We start from the raw sequence: 6921 nt of genomic DNA, 5'->3' as shown, positions 1-6921 counted from the left end.
TCAAGGACTATCCTTTGAGAAACTCCATCTTCAGCTACACTAACCCAGGAAAGTAAGACTGATCCTGTGGAAATTGCTCTGAGTTGGCTGCAAGAGTAAATTGTCTCTTAATAGACACCATACACGAAAGAGGCAGGGAAGTCCAAGTATAAAAAGAGATAAGAAAATCCCAGTGGCTTTTTCTCTGCTTCCCATAGAGGCCATATTAGAATTTTTTTTTTTTTTTACTAATAATTCTTACATCCAAGACCCTGGCACTCTGGACTTTGAAGACTCAAACTAGAAACTGAACAGTCAAGAAAAATGAACCCTCTTCCAGGGCACCATTTGGGGGAAATCTAGCTTCTTATGGTCTCTTTACATTTACTTTCAGCTAATATGATTCAGGATGTTTTGCCAAGACTGGTCCACCTGCCAGAAATTCAGCAGGCTAGTAAAGGCCAGACGTTCTCAAGTAGTAGAAGAGGTAATGAAAATAAAAGAGCATGCAAAACCTGATGTTTTTCTGCATGCTTCTCTTACCATAGACACTTAGAAAAACAAAAACAAAAATAAAAAGTAATTACTGAAAGCTATCACAACATGATTTGCTGAGTCACTGAATTAAGTTTTTTTAATAGACCTGTTTATTTCTAGAGAACTGTTGATTTTTAATAGAGATGTTACTATTTGAATCCAAGTGAGGATTTTTGTTCACTTATACATCCAAAACTAAGGCTGTGTCAAATAGCAGTTACTATATGTCAGACACAAAGAAATTAGAAGAAGAAAGACACAGTTTAAGGCATCTCTGAGCTTTATCAGAGCTCCTTAGTTAAAGAATTCATGTGCTGAAAATATTACAAGAGTTTTAAACTTGGGATCAAGAGAGATTTCATCCTGGTCCGCCATGAATTAGCTGTGTGATCTGGACAGGTCACTGATTATTTCCGAAATCCAATTCTCTCATCTCAGAATTAAAGGTGAAAATGCATCTCCTATATTACTTAGGTCATCATTGGGAGACAAAATGAGATCAGGTCTAGGATAAAATTTCTAATTATCAACTGCTTTTCTTAGAAAAGGATGGTCAAAGAAAGATGCACCCTTTCTCTGGAATTATTCCAGTGGCCTTAACATGCTAAGATACAGGGCGCCTGGGTGGCTCAGTGAGTTAAGCCGCTGCCTTCGGCTCAGGTCATGATCTCAGGGTCCTGGGATCGAGGCCCGCATCGGGCTCTCTGCTCAGCAGGGAGCCTGCTTCCCTTCCTCTCTCTCTGCCTGCCTCTCCGTCTACTTGTGATCTCTCTCTGTCAAATAAATAAATAAAATCTTTAAAAAAAGAAATGCTAAGATACATAAAAAATTAAATCAGCCTTCTTCCCTGACTTCAGAGACTTAAGCTTTCTACAAGTAACTCAAAAATGAGTGCATCACTGTAAATGAAATCTGATTTAAGGAATATCAGCACTGAGACATCCCTTGGAGGCCAGGGATGTTTTCTCTTTCACAATATTGTGAACAATAGTCACGTGGTTTTAGAAATTACTCTAATATGTCACATCTCTAGACTGTAGGGTTTTCTTCTGATTATCCTAGAAATTTACCTTGACCACATCCCTGCTATGAATTATTCTCTTCTACCTAAGCCACAGTCTTGATAGTAACCAATTGCTATTCCTTCACATATAATCCTGTAAGCCCTCCGAGTACCAGCATTTCATTAAACAGATCTCCTCTGGTCTTAGAAACATGACAGTGGGTCACACCACAAAGATGGAATTTTTCACATTTGAATCATGTAATAACATCAAAATTAACTTCAGAAATCATCTTCTGTAATGGTTTATGATTTTTTTTTTAGTAGCACAAAACTTTTATAAAATTAAATCTTGGGTAGAGTGCCATATATAAAATAAATTTGACCCAAACTGCCTTGAATAAAGGGGGGACAAAAGAAAGGCAGAGCTCTAACATATTACTCAGTTTCTTTGTTTCACTGCAGATTCTAAGGTTCCATTAAATGATTTGAAAACCACTCTATATAGTCCAATCTCCCTTCCCTCCAGAGCTTTAGTATCTTCTACAATAACCACCAGCAGGTTGTTCAGCCTTTCAACATTTCCAGTGATGTCCATCCTCCCAAGGAAGGCCATCCTATTTTTAGAGAGTTTTGTTTATTTAGAAATAGAACGTTCATTCTTATGTTTTGTTGGTTTCCTTATAATTTATATTTGTTGAAACTGGAACAAAACTAGATTGTGTTATATTCCATGTATCTGAGTCAATGATCATATTTCTCTGAAACATTTTTTTACAAAATAAACATCCTTTTTGAACTTTCTCATAATGTGGTCCTAATTTCTGTTCAAATCGCTTTCCTTTGGGTTTCCTTTATTTTGTCAATGTCAGTTTTAATTTGTGTGCCCAGAACTATGCACAGTAATTACAACCATCAACTCTCTCATTTTAAATATTTTACTTCTGTTAATAGGGCTTACATTTGATTTGGAGAAGACTCATGGAGCTTAGTCAACTAAATCCCTGATATCATTCTTGAATATGCTACTGCAGGACAGTATTTCTCATATCTTAAACTTGTAAAAATGTTTTCATGGCTTCATGTGGTCATTTTTCTTTGCTGTAGCTTATGAAGCCAACTACACTGTGCTGTTAGAAAAATTCCCAAGTTCTTATCATTTATAGGACCCACTTTGTAGGATCTGGTAAATCAGCAACTGTATATTGTTCACATTTTATTCTGCAATCACAGAGACAGCATCTTCTTAATTTTCTGTAGATCTTTATTGACATAAATTCTGTTTCAAAACAAGTTGGTCATTATTTTAGATCTAAACTATGGAATCATGGCTACCCATTTGTATATGACTTAAAGAACTTTTCTGCTATAGAATTTTTGAGGCTTGAAGACTGCTGACCATAAGCCTGAAAGGCCAGGAAACCTGCTAAGTTGATTATGTTATTCTCCAATGGTCCTGAGTCTGTAGTTTCAACAACCTACCCCTGAACCAAGGGTTTTAGATGAATTTTTAAGCAGCAGCAGATCAGTCTGAATTTTCATTTTTCCGTAGGAATTTTTTCAACTTTGTGGGTTCCAGCCAGATACTTTGCCTTCCTTGAATGTATTTTCATGTGGTTTTATAATATTTATTCAACATTATTTTCCATTAGTTCTCTATTTTTAATTGTTGGTAACCATTTCAGTGTGTAGCTATTACATGGTGCAGAACTGATTTATCCACATTAATGTCTGAGGAGACCATGACCCATTTTATTTGCTGCGTGGTCAGCCCCAGTATTCATGGCAGGTTTTCTGAATATATCTGATGAAGTCTTTAAGCACATGTAATTCTAAAAACACATTCCCATTTAGTAAGACTTATACAGGATGGTAAGCCCAACATGGCAAAATGTTTCTAAAAAATTCCATAAACATTAAGCATATTTATGTCATAGCATTAAGTTTGGTCAATTTGAAACTTACTGTATTGTAGTATAAGAGGCATTTTGTTTGCTTGTGTTTACTTTCCCAGGAGTAAATGCATTTGGGTTAACCACAATGGCAAACTTAGTCAAGACATTTGTGTCAACAAATCCTACTGCTTAACAAAGTCACATTCTTAGTTTCTAGGACAGCAGACTGGATTCTAAGTAATAAGGTGTTTATAAGGCATGCTGTAAATCTGGGACTATAAACATGTCTACTTTTCTGTTAAACCTGCTGCTGTGCATGAGGTACAATAAGTTCTCTTTTTCAGTTTTATGGTGGCCAGTATGTTGGCTTGCCAATCCTGATTGCTGTTGATTCTGCTGTTCCCAAAACCTCCTGCCAAGCTCTTGACCCAAGTCACGCTCCCTGGTGATGTCATAATGCTGCTAAGAATTTGCTCATTCACTGTACCTGCAGGGATGCCCCAAGAGTCACATACTTTCTCTATTAGTCACACACTAATTGGAGAATAACATCATAAAAAAAAGCAGGGCCTCTCCTTCCCCTGATTGCAAAGGTATCACATTTTTAGGTCTTTCATAATAAGCCTATAGATGATATAATAAAATGACTACTACCTTTATAGAAATTATTATTAACATGGCTTTTTCTTGAATTAACTAATACTTTTGTTGTTTTGACAAGAAACAAGATTTTCTCTGCATTTATAAGCAAAATTTATTTCAATTCAACACATATTCATGAAACACGAGTGCCTGCTATTTGAGATTATGATCACAGTTACTGATGCTAAATACCTGTAGGAAAAGAGGACAAACTGGTAGTAGATCTTGGTATTTAAATTACATGATGTCAGATATATCTGTTTGGAAAAATATGATCAAATAAGGTCTTTACTCTTCACCCAAATATTAGTATATAGATATACCTTGCATCTTGCCTTACTTTACACTTGATTCCCTCACCCAAAGTGCTCACAGAATAATGTTTCAGAGATCATGTCAGACCAAATATTAAAAACAAAAACAATCCCTCAACAAAAAAATTCTTAAAATCCTCTGGTTTTGAGTTCAGTCCCAAACAAATAGCTCTTGTATTTTTACACTTTTTGTTTCAGTGTTTTAATCAGGCATGACCAATGACCCAAATACAAATGACTAAAAACCACAAGTTAAGTTCTCATGGACTATGAGACTTGGAGCTTATCCTCTACCTTTGATGTGTCAGAATGTTTCCTTTGACACTTCATTTAATAAAAGAATTTTTTAGGGGCGCCTGGGTGGCTCAGTGGGTTGGGGCCTCTGCCTTCGGCTCAGGTCGTGGTCTCAGGGCCCTGGGATCAAGCCCCGCATCAGGCTCTCTGCTCGCAGGAGCCTGCTTCCCCCTCTCTCTCTCCCTGCCTGCCTCTCTGCCCACTTCTGGTCTCTGTCTGTCAAATAAATAAATAAAATCTTAAAAAAAAAATTTTTTTTAGTGGATTTTCTTCTGCTACCTTCAGGAAGAAATTCCATCAATAACGAAACTCTTAAAACAAAGAATTAGAGGCTATTTCTAGAAAGTTCCTTGAGTTACTTCATCCATTATTATACCTATGTATTTGACATTCAATTTGACAATGAACATGAATTAAGCAAAAATCATTTTCTTAGACAGTTTTTCAAATTTCAGTGATAAATGGATATTTTGCACAAAAGAAAAGCTCTTGTGGATCCATTAAATTATTTTTACCATGATGTTAATCAGATCTGTCAATTTTACAGAGTAAAACCTAAACGCCTCTCATGTTCCCCCAGTGCCTCAGCCCAGCTGTGCAACTGAGCCCATGGCACCTACCCTACTGCCTAGGCCTTGGACCAGCCCTGCCAGAGGTGCAGCACTGTCAGACCAGAGCTCCTTGTTGCATGTTTTCCAAAGGGTTGATAAAGACAGGAGTGGGGTGATATTGGACAACAAGCTTCAGCAAGCACTATCCAATGGGATATGGACTCCATTTAATCAGTTGACTGTCAGGTCCATTTTGTCTGTGTTTGAAAGAAAAAAGCAAGTTCACTGGCATCTGTAAGTACATCACAGACTAGCAGAACATCTTCCACTCTTATCACAGGGACAGCTCTAGGATTATTGAGAAGAACAAGCTCAGGCAAGCACTCCCAGGGTACCAGCTCTCTGACCAGTTTCAGGACATCCTCCTTTGCAAGTCTGACAGATGTGGACAGGGAAAAATCGTTTGGTGACTTCATCCAAGGCTGCATCTTCTTGCAGAATGCATGATCAGTGAACGTGAAGTTTCTGTGGCCTCCTAAGTGCAACATTCCATGATTTCCTTACCAGCATTGACAGATACATTCAGGCATTACCATACCAATCAGGATGGCTGGATTCAGGTGTCAGATGAACAGTATTTGTCCATGGTTTTTAGCATCTTATGACACTAGCCTTTGCAAATAGCAAGTGACTTACAGAAGGAAGACTAAAAATGCCATCTCCCTACATACCATTCTTCCTTTAGATTTTATATAATTAACATTTGAGGATCTTACTGTATATATGTGGATAAGCTATTCAAGGCTTCTGCAAGTGTAACAGTAGTTATAATAATTATTCACATACAAACTTTTGATTTGACTCTGTTCAATTGTCGCACGAGGTAAGATATAATAAAGTTTCAGGTATCCTGCATTCAAAAAAGTTATCATGTGAATTTCCAGATAGCTCTAGTTCTATAGTGCAAATACTTTTATTAGACAATAGGAATTTTAAAATAATATGGAAGTTCTGGAGAATTTTATGTGCCTTATATTTTTAAAACAGGGTTTATTGTATTTGTTTAAATATGCAAATAAACAATAAAGCAAATGTGCCTCCTATGCCACCCCACAAAATCTAAACAAATGTAAAAGCAAAAATAAACTCATGACATCCTAAAATTCAATATTAATTTAATATGTTATAATGTTGCTTTAATTATATAAAATTAATACTTGAACTGTGAATATGATGAACTCTTCTTATCACTACCCTATATGCTTCTTGTAGACTGACCCACATCTGGTTTTTCTCACCATTTTGAAATCTTAGAAACATTTGGAGAGAAAATGAGTAAATGATCCTTGTTGATATAGACAGCCTTTAAAATACTGAGCAGAACAAAAATGTACAACACTTTTACACTGAAAACTATAAAACATTAGTGAGAGAAGTTGAGAGATGCTAAAAAAAATGGAGGATATACCATGTTCATGGACAAAAAGAACAAATATTAAAAATGTCACTTTAGGTCAAGATGGCGGAGAAGTGGGGCGCCTGGGTGGCTCAGTGGGTTAAAGCCTCTGCCTTTGGCTCAGGTCATGATCCCAGGGTCCTGGGATCAAGCCCCGCATCGGGCTCTCTGCTCAGCAGGGAGCCTGCTTCTCCCTCTCCCTCTGCCTGCCTCTCTGTCTACTTGCGATCTATCAAATAAATAAATACAA

The 6921-nt window shown here is 36.9% G+C and overlaps 1 pseudogene; it reads left to right on the top strand.

Annotated features, from left to right (window-relative positions):
- The first annotated feature begins 378 nt into the window (after window positions 1-378).
- On the top strand, window positions 379-5880 carry LOC125101123 (programmed cell death protein 6-like; annotated as a pseudogene).
- Window positions 5881-6921: the final 1041 nt, after the last annotated feature.

Source organism: Lutra lutra, chromosome 5 (assembly GCF_902655055.1).
Source record: "Lutra lutra chromosome 5, mLutLut1.2, whole genome shotgun sequence".
NCBI classification, from domain to species: Eukaryota; Metazoa; Chordata; class Mammalia; order Carnivora; family Mustelidae; genus Lutra; species Lutra lutra.
This window is presented reverse-complemented; position numbering and strand designations above follow the sequence as displayed.